The sequence below is a fragment of the Ranitomeya variabilis genome, chromosome 5 (genome assembly GCF_051348905.1).
Source record: "Ranitomeya variabilis isolate aRanVar5 chromosome 5, aRanVar5.hap1, whole genome shotgun sequence".
NCBI classification, from domain to species: domain Eukaryota; kingdom Metazoa; phylum Chordata; class Amphibia; order Anura; family Dendrobatidae; genus Ranitomeya; species Ranitomeya variabilis.
In genome coordinates this window covers 243,255,631-243,266,361 of record NC_135236.1, presented here as the reverse complement: position 1 = coordinate 243,266,361, position 10,731 = coordinate 243,255,631, and the positions used below count along the sequence as shown (strand labels likewise).

Sequence of the window (10,731 nt, the reverse complement as noted above, 5' to 3'; positions counted from 1 at the left end):
AGCGCGGGAGCGCCGCTCTCCATCCTGATTCTCAAGGTAAACGCCAGTACTGTGGGTTTCCTCTTCTATTTCTCACAATGGGCATCCATATGAATATGTATTATTTACTTCCCAATAGGTCCATACCCTTTACAAGGGGAACCTCTGTTTACATACCTGTCCATTAGCATACCAGTGTATTACTGAAAGGTAAACATACAACATTATGGGCACTGCTATGATTTTCACTGGCTAACCCTTGTTCACTATTCTCTGTAGAATCTGCTGCACCATTGGGACTTATCCCTCCTCACACACTATCCTCTAGTGGAATAAGGTAAACCCTCTGTGCCATGATCTCTGACAGTAATGTCTCTTCTGTATTATGCTATACTAATGTGACCGATGTCCATGTGTGTTGCCTATTATGTACCTGGATTTATCCTCCTCCCTACCATCTCGACCTATCATGTTATGCTCTGTAATGCCATGTTTTACCAGTACAATGTTATGACTCCACATATACATTGTGTTGCTGTGTTATGTTGCTATGTTTGATCTTACTCACTCTACCGTCCCTACTTACAGGATACATGAGATTCTCTTCACCCTACTCAGATTCTCAATCCTTGATTCCTCACCTTCCTGGACTCCCTCCAATGTCCCGATCGGTGGACCTATTCAGTGTTTTGCTACTCTGCTACTCTCCTATCTTTTACCTAGGATTTTTTTTTTGTTTCCTTATAATCTACCATTGAATGTATGCTATTTATTTAATTTTTGTTTGTTTATGTATTTTCTTCACAGCGATAACGTGATAAAGGCTCAGGTTGAGCCGAAACGTTGTTAATCGCATATGCTGTAATATTCTGTTACGCTCCCATCAGGTTGAATAAACTGTTAAAAAAAATTTTCACATATCCAAAGAGAGTGCGGTGAATTTGATTTATTGGACCTGGGGGGTGTCGGACTGTGATGGCAGGCTTGGAGTTGTTGGGGAAGTAGGAGAAGTGTAAGTGGCAGACAATTGGAGGATTGGGTCAGAAACATTGGTAGAGGACACATTGGGTGAAGAGGACACATTAGGAGTGGAAAACAAGTTGGAAGGGATTGATGCATTGGATGGGAAAGAACCAAGGGAAGGTGTGGACAGACTTGAAAAAAAAAGACACATTCGGAGGTGAGGGTGGCGGGGGTGGTTAATGTTTTTTAGCAGCTTTTCATTTTCTGGACTTTGTTTGCTGCTACCTCGGCCTTTTGCTTCCTGTTTCTACGTGGTGGGAGTAGAAGTCTGGGCTGCTGCACTCGGCTACATGGTTGAAGTGGAAGGCTGGGCTGCTGCACTCAGCTGCGTGTTTGAAGGGGAAGGTGGGCTGCTGCACTTGGCTGCATGGTGTAGCTGGGTACTTTTGGAACAGTCCTAATGTCCAGCGGTGGTTGTGGTGGTGCATAGGTTGGGAAAGGTGCTGGCGGATTCTGCCACTGATGCTGTCCTGGATCTTGTTGCCCTATAGGGAATGAAGTTTGTGCCTGCTGCTGATATCAGCACTGCTGCACGGCCTCGGTGTAAGCAACCTGACAGGCCTTCATCACATAGAGCTGGAGATCAGGACTAAGGTTTTCTGTCACTCCCCATTCTATCGTGGAAAAATAATGTTGTGCCGGTCTATTAAGGTTGGCTTCCAGGCGGTCAAGGAGTCTGTGGACATACTGGAAAAGTGTGTTCACATGACTGAACCCACTGTCCAGCCATTCTACAACCACCTTCATCCCAACCTGGAAGACCGAGCTTAAGTGAATAAACTTGGGCATGACTGACCTCTCCCAGGCCCTCTGCCACTGGCGAGCACACGCAAGTAAAGTAGTGGCAGAGGGCTGGGAGAGGGGAAACAAGATGGACTGGCTTCCTGTTCCCCAGCCTGTGAAGCCTGCCTGGTTGCTCCATCACTGGTGGATGATTGGGATTGGGCCTGTTTGTTGGCTGGTCAATGAGGAGCAGCTCCAACAGAGGATGATCCAGGTTCTGTGGTGCTACACCAGCTTCTGTGTGGAAAATAAATGAAAAACATTAGTAAAAGTGCGGTGGTGGTCCTGCGGTGTGTGGTGGTCCTGTGGTGGTGGTACAGCGGAGAGCGGTGGGCCTGCAGAGGCCGCATGTGGCAGACCCCATTCTTCTTCTGGGGTCTGGCGTCTGGCTTCTCACTCGGCGCAGATGGAGGAAAGCCGAGATCTCCATCAGCTTACTGAGCTCTCAATCTGCGCCTGCGCTACAGCCAGCAGCAGGGTCCAGGCAATGTTCCACTGCAGATGGAGCCCTAAAGCTGAGGAAGCAGAAAAAAGCGATTCTGCTCCTCCTCTGCAGGGAAGAATAGTGATTGGTGGAGGGAACTGTTTCTGAGCTGCCTCCACCAATCACATATCTGTCCCTGCACAATATTTAATGTTGCAACTACGGTACTCACAAGTCTGAGATCTTTTTAGGAAAGGTGAGCAAACAATCTCCATCATCCTTTAGAATATACTGTATCAATTGGTATATTCTGAAGGATGATGGGGTTCTAGCCATATTTAGTGTAAATATACACTGTAATATAGCAGCCAAAGTGTTTATTGAAAATATGACTACCACCTCCCTTATCTTTCAGAATACATCCATGTATACAGTAAGTGGGTGTATTCCTGAGGATGAAGGGTTTGGTAGTCACAATATACGATACTGCAGGCACTTTACTGTAATTCACAGATCCCCCATAACGGAGTGCCATCCACAGATAATATTTTTGTATTTTATTAAAGGTTTTTGAACACTATTTGGCTCAAAATATTTGTTTTCTTTTTTTACTCTCTAAAATCTAGGTGTGTCTTATAATCAGGTGCGTCTTATAAAGAAAAAATACAGTAATGGTGAAATAAATAGAATAGATATATGTCCTGTAGATATGTAATTTCACAAGCCCCTACATATACTAAACTTGAACCCTTTAATGCCTTTCATGTGGCATTAGCTTTTAGCCGTGTTTAACTTAATAAATAAAATCACTTGGTTTCCCTCTATTTTAGGTAAACAGCAACAGCAAAGCAGACAGCTGTGGGCTGATATTATCAGGCTGGAAGGTCCATGGTTTTTGGTCCCTTCCCAGCTTAAAAATACCAGCTCTCAGCCACCCCAGAAGTGGCACATCACTGCACTTCCCAATTTTCCCGGTATGGTGGCAATCGGGGTAATCGAGCAGTGGTATCACCAACTGGCACCAATCGTAGATTCAGGTGTTTGGCCCTCCAAGTCGGGTGCTTAAATAACACCATCATGCTGGTGGTTGTTAAGCTTTTAGTGGTAAGGCCCCTGATGGTCTTGGCATGGCACAGGTTGCAAACTAAGATTTAATTTGTCTCAGAACTCGAAAAAATCCAAGTCTGGGGAACAACTATGTCTTGATCCAGACGGGGTTTTGAGTCTTGTCTTGCCTTTTCTTGGTCTGATCATGTCAGGAGTTAACTTTTCTCAGCCTCAGTCTGGTCTCAGGGTAGCCATTTATCTCCGCTGCATCCTGCAGGTGGTGTCAGTTATAGCTTCTGCCTATGGCGTGAGTAGCTGACTCTGGGTATATCTTGATTTGTCCTGCTGCGATTCCTGACTGTCTGTTCATTCCCCTTCCCTTGTTCCTACTTAGTGTTTCCCTTCATGTTTGGGCTCTCTGGTACTTGAATCAGCTTTGTCTCTGACCTAGCTCTGTCTTTTGCTCCTGGTACTTCTGCTTCCATCTGGTATTGACCCTCTGGAGCCTCTCTGACTCTGAGTTGATTCTGAGTTTCCCCTTTTTACTACGTTACTCTTTTGACATGGCTTGTTAAACTACCCTGTTGCTACCTGATGGTGGCCTCGCTGCAGCACTGCAGGTCTGCTATGGCAAGTGTTGCAGTCTTCCCTCCACTCTACTGCCATCTAGTAGAGCATGCATCTACCTGCATAGCTGCGGCATGACAAACTGGTTCTTTGATGGAGAAATTCATGAGTGTAGGTGCACTGCAGAACAGTTTTCCGCCCTCTTTGTCATTCCACAGCCCCTTCCTGCCTGTTTTACTACCGCCGATACTTCCCCCTCAGTGTTGCTTGCCATGCTCTGCATGCCAGCTTCCCAGGTTGGGTCGGTAACTTCTTCATTCACCACCTCATCTTCCACGGCCACACCCCGGTTCTTTTGACTTGGTGATTCAACAACAACTTGACTTAACTGTAAAGGTACCGTCACACTAAACGATATCGCTAGCGATCCGTGACGTTGCAGCGTCCTCGCTAAGCGATATCGTTTAGTTTGACACGCAGCAGCGATCAGGATCCTGCTGTGATGTCGCTGGTCGCTGAATAAAGTCCAGAACTTTATTTGGTCGTCCGATCGCCGTGTATCGTTGTGTTTGACACCAAAAGCAACGATACCAGCGATGTTTTACACTGGTAACCAGGGTAAACATCGGGTTACCAAGCGCAGGGCCGCACTTAGTAACCCGATGTTTACCCTGGTTACCAGCGTAAAAGTAAAAAAAACAAACAGTACATACTCACCCAGCGTCATACCTCCCCCAGCGTCTGCTTCCTGACACTGACTGAGCACCGGCCCTAAAGTGAAAGTGAAAGCCGCTGTGCTGTTAGGGCCGGAGCTCAGTCTGTCAGGAAGCAGACGCTGGGGGACGCTGGGTGAGTATGTACTGTTTGTTTTTTTTACTTTTACGCTGGTAACCAGGGTAAACATCGGGTTACTAAGCGCGGCCCTGCGCTTAGCAACCCGATGTTTACCCTGGTTACCCGGGGACCTCGGCATCGTTGGTCGCTGGAGAGCGGTCTGTGTGACAGCTCTCCAGCGATCAAACAGCGACGCTGCAGCGATCGGCATCGTTGTCGCTATCGCTGCAGCGTCGCTTAATGTGACGGTACCTTAACTGTGTCTCATCATCAGCTACCTCCTTAGACAAAGTCCCCACCATCATCTTCTTGTGACGGTAGCTGCTCTAAGTTTTGTGCGTCACTGCACAGCATCTCCTCCTTTCTCTCTTGGAACATGAAGGGTGAGAGGCTACAATCAAGAAATGATGGATAACAACTTATATGACTGATCACCATGATAACTCATAATATGACAGAAATCTGTACCATAGGTGAAAAAGGACCAACAAGACCTATCATCACGATAAGCACTGAACACAAAAAGAGGAAAGCGATGAAAAATGGTCACACACAATAAATAGAAATACTATAAACTTTATTGATAAAGTACAACAATATTAAGAACAGGTGAAAGGAGGGAAGGTAGTAACAGCACAGAAATCACTGTTAAAGAGTTAGCAGGAAAGGCGCCACCAGAAATAACAGTCCTACAGGCTTATATATTATCAGAGTAGAAAAAATAGGCAAAAATAGGAAAATCAAATAGCAAAAAACTAAATAAACCACAAAGTAATAACTAGATCCTACTGCGGGCAGGAAAACCGAGCCAATAGCCAGTACACATATAAGATAGGTGAATACCAGAGCCAGGGGGCCCCCTGATGAAGGTGTGATCGCCGAAACGCGCGTTGGGGTGGAAGCGCGCCTCCAGCACTACAGTCCTCCATGCGGTGGGTACCTTGCTTTAATAATATTATTATGTTTGTTTGATAGGTTATGGTACCTTAATTAGGATAGCAACATAGTGGCTCTGGTATTCACCTATCTTATATGTGTACTGGCTATTGGCTCGGTTTTCCTGCCCGCAGTAGGATCTAGTTATTACTTTGTGGTTTATTTAGTTTTTTGCTATTTGATTTTCCTATTTTTGCCTATTTTTTCTACTCTGATAATATATAAGCCTGTAGGACTGTTATTTCTGGTGGCGCCTTTCCTGCTAACTCTTTAACAGTGATTTCTGTGCTGTTACTACCTTCCCTCCTTTCACCTGTTCTTAATATTGTTGTACTTTATCAATAAAGTTTATAGTATTTCTATTTATTGTGTGTGACCATTTTTCATCGCTTTCCTCTTTTTGTGTTCAATCAAGAAATGATGTTGTAAAGAGCTCCTCAGAGTGTTCTAGTGTGTTATCACTGGTCTACTGGGACTCATGGTCTACTGGGACTCAACTTGGTGGGAGTAAGGAGAATTATGGTGAGGATTAAGTGATCCAGACTGTTTAAGTGATTAAGTGACAAGTTTCCTTAATTAATTGAAACTCCATTTTTTAATGAACCAAAATATCTGGCAAACTGTAGCAGGCCAAGCAAGTTTAACTGTATGGATGACTAATTGAATTCAGAAAAAAAATGTGATTTTTTATTTCTAGTTTTATATACCACCGTAATAAAACAGTCACAGATAAATCCACCAAATGCCTTCTCCATTAATAACCAACAACAACCTCTAGCCATGCAACAACAGCTATGTTTAACAATGAGTGCTAAACAGAGCCTAGTTTATATAAGAGATGGAAATGGCTAACAGTGCACAGCTGAGAGCTTTAAACTTCCAGGAGATCTTAACTGAGCAGAATAACCCGTGCACTGCTAAAATAAACTTACACCATTTAATATCAAGGTGAAGTGCTTCTAATCTGTGCTGAAGTAGGAGAAATCAGAAGCTGCAGTCTTCTGGCTCCTCTTAAACTGTATGGATGACAATATAATCAACTTTTTCATCCCCCCCAAAAAAAAGAATGTGGTCACGTACAGCAGCTGTAAATTTAGCAATGGACTTCAAAGCCCTAAGCCCTGCCTAGAGGCTGCACTCTGCCACTTTCCCTTCTAAGAACTGTTCTAAGTCTAAATGCAGAATGTATCTGATACAAACAGCAAAGCACAGGATTAGCCCTTAGGTATGTGCACACGTTCTGGATTTTTCACGTTTTTTTCGCGTTTTCAGTGTTTTTCCACAGCAAAAACGCATAAAAAACGCATACATTAAGCATCCCATCATTTTGAATGCATTCTGCAATTTTTGTGCACATGCTGCTTATTTTTCTGTGATAAAAACACCTTGCAGAAAAATACGCAGCATGTTCATTAATTTTGCGAAAAATCCGCACAAAAACCGCAACAAAACCGCGAGTAAAATGCGAGAAAAATGCGTGCGGATTTTATGCAGAAAATCTCCGGTTTTGATCAGGAAATTTCTGCATAAAATCCTGACGTGTGCACATACCCTTAGAAGGACTGTAAGGCCGGAGTCACACTACCATATAACATGGCCTAGTGCTATGCGATAAAACATTGTACAGCATTCGGCCCAGTGTTATTCTATGGAACGGCTCAGATCTGCGGTTATTTTCTCATTCCGATTCAGCATGAGAGAACAATCGCAGCATGCTGTGATTGGCAGCGAGATTCTGCTCACTCGCACCCATAGAAGTCTATGGGTGCGAGTGAAACATCACACAGCACTTGGATATAACCCAAGAGCAGTGTGATATACGGTGACAGTAGAGGAGATGGAGAAATTACTTTCTCCGTCTCCTCCGCAACTGTTCTCCAATCTTGTCATGTGAGAGGATCAGAGCACAGTAGCATGACACTCGGCTGTTGCCCGCACGCTTATTCACTGTGTAACAGGCACCAAACATGCGGGGAGGGAATTTGAGTATCAAATGTGAGCACCAGCCAATGCTTGTTGAGTGCCAAGCCTATCCAAGCACCCAGATACTTGAGTGATATCCGAGTATCACAGATCACGTTCGCTCATCCCTTCTCAATACTCCCTCACTTGTGAATGCAGCATAAAGCCAGCGCCTGCCTAATATGGCGCTGGCTCAGCCACTGATCCCGCTCTATACTCTTAATAAGGTACTGTATGCTTAGATAACCCCTTCAACTTTTTCATGTACATCTTATGCTGTGTCCCTGCCTTTGATGCAGGTTCACACGCCAAACCCACATCTTTATTCAGGCATCATGTGTTTTTAAGAGCGGAGCTCTGCCATGGCTGTTGTCCTGTTTAATACTGCTGTTGACTGACATCGGCATTTAATAAGAGTTGGCAGGGGTGGTGTAGTTCTACACTCACATTAGCCCATGAAGTGTTTGCTGTGCACCGATGCGTTGCCATGACGAGGGTCTGCTAAAAACCTCCGTGCTTGTATGACGATTCTCCTATGAAAGCCAGGCTGAAGTTACCTTTCATAGGAAATCGTGATTTTAGCGATACAAAGGAGTGTTGATATGCTGTCTTGTATAACACAAGCGATCAGATGATCGCAGCATCGAATTCCCTAAGGTGACGATTAAATACAGTAAAAAGCGTTAAAAAAAAAGGTTTTAAAAAATAAGAAAAAAATAAACAAATCACAAATCATTCCACTTTTGCCACATTAAAAATATAAAAACCAGAAAAAATTAAAAGAACATAAATTTGGTATCGCCGCGTTCGTAAAAGTCTGCTCTATCAAAACATAAAGTAAATTAATCCGATCAGTAAACAGCGTAAAGTAATGAGAAAAAAAAATCAAAACACCAGAATAAATACGTCATCACAAAGCACAATATCCCAAAAATTGAAAGCATTGTGGGTTTTGGAACAAGCACTTTTTTTCTTTTTTACAAATGTTTGATCTTCTTTTTACCAATCAAATAATAATAAAAAAAACTATACATGTTTGTGTGATTGTACTGACCTGGAGAATCATATTGCCAGGTTAGTTTTACTGTATATGAACATGATACCTAAAACCCGCTCAAAAAATGATGACATTTTACTTATTTTTCAATTTCAATGCACTTGGAATATTTTTCCCACTTTTCAGTGCATTACATGATAAAATAAATGATATCATTCAATTTGTCACACAAAAAACAAGCCCTCATATGGTTATGTGGACAGAAACATAAAAAAGTTATGGCTCTTGATAAAGGGGAGAAACAAACAAACAAACAAAAAATCTCCTGAGTGTGAAGGGATTATTGAAGTATGTGCGAAGTTGCACTGTAAGTACAGATTCTCGCTATGTAGTCATAAATGTTGGAAGATATTTGCATATCAAATGTGACATCTTCCAGTGTCGGACATTACAGCCTTATTTCCTCATGTCTGATGTCTGACTTGTAGTTATGTGCAGACAATGGTGATGTAACTGCAGTGACAAAGCTGCTGAGTAAAGTTCATTGAAAAAAAAAGGCTGTGGGAGAAAGCAGACCATGGTAGAAGGAAGTGAGTGAGCTGCTGGCTGACACATGAGGTGTGTAACGTGGGTTGTTGCTGTGCTGGGACTGCAGCTGCTCTCCCTTATGTGGGCGATAGAAATATGCTTCTATGTATGGGGCGGCTGCACTATAATCCTGAGGGCTCTGCCCAACTTACACCTAAAATGTATTCATAGAATGGCAAACATCTTCTATGAGGCTGATCAGTAAAATGTAGCTCTACTATTTAGGTTACTGTCTGCTGCATACAAAGCGCTGCCGGCTTTTGAACTCAGGTGATTCCACATGTGTTAATTGAATCATGCATAATCACCGCATCCTATACATTGGACTGGTGATATTTATCTTGCAGAGACTGAGTGTCTCCACAAGATAAATAGATATGCTGCGGTCTAAAAAGACGCGCCGCATGTCCGTCTCCACAGGTAAGCCGCGGGCATCGGTGCACGCATAGTGGGCATGGGAGTTCTTGAAATCCCATCCACTATCCTGTAATATCTCGCCACTGTGTGTTGGACGCTGTTTATGTACACTGTGTCCAATGCTCAGCATTTACTGACCGTGGGAACATACCCTAAGAGTAGGGGGTCTCTAATCTGTAAGTCACCAGTTGTTGCAGAGCTACAACTCCCAGCATGCCCTGACAGTCACAGACTGCAAGCTGTAGTTTTGCAAAGGCAGGAGAGGCGCAGAAATATAACCATGGCTTTAGAGCATGTTCACATGCACCAGAAAATCCACTCTATGCCAGGCACAGGCATTGGTTGGTATCTTCAAGGGAAGAGGATAGTTCTGTCAATTCCTGGCATAACTGATAGAGCGTAACAAATTTAGTATGTGGACTCGCCTGTTCGACTAAGCTCTCTGCAGTGTTTCAGAAGAGTGCCGTGAGTGTCATCTAAAAGGAAATAAAATGCAAATTGTGGTATAAATATCACATGCACCAGAATTTGTGCCTGAAAACTGTTCTAGGGACAGTTATAAAGTCCACTGATCGGGTGACTTTCACGTCTCTTTATTTTACTTTAGTATTAGGTTAGAGCTTCAATTCAGGTTTTTTTTCTGATGATTTGTTAGGGATTATGTATGAGAGTGTAATGCGTGTAGTCACACACTCACTGGTCGGCTTCTTCATCCATTTTCAGCTCTGGCCCAAATAACGTTTTTTTGCAAGCCGACCAAATCACAGTCGAAGTCACTTTTCTGAATAGAAATCTATGAGACTCAGATCAAGGCTACAGAATCTCGTATTCAATTCCCATAGACTTGTATTGAGAAGACATTATAACATGACCTCTGCTTCATACAGTCACCATTGTGTGATTTCGCAGGTCCCTACTGTAGTCACATGGTGCTGGAGTAGGGCTGAAAATGACTACCAATGTATGTTACTCCATGCATTACATTCACATACATGAGCCCTAAATGGATAAAAAAACAAACAAACATTGGAGTGACACTTAAGGCCCCGTCTCACATAGCGAGATCGCTAGCGAGATCGCTGCTGAGTCACAAGTTTTGTGACGCAACAGCGACCTCAGTAGCGATCTCGCTATGTGTGACACGTACCAGCGATCAGGCCCCTGCTGCGAGATC

At 43.5% G+C, this 10,731-nt stretch overlaps 1 protein-coding gene across 1 annotated transcript in view; it reads left to right on the top strand.

Annotated features, from left to right (window-relative positions):
* The first annotated feature begins 9,054 nt into the window (after nucleotides 1-9,054).
* SORD (sorbitol dehydrogenase) overlaps nucleotides 9,055-10,731 on the top strand; it is an 80,127-nt gene continuing 78,450 nt past the window's right edge. Inside the window, exon 1 of the mRNA XM_077263946.1 lies at nucleotides 9,055-9,170. The gene's annotated coding sequence lies outside the window, so the exon portion shown is untranslated. The remainder of the gene's footprint in view (nucleotides 9,171-10,731) is intronic.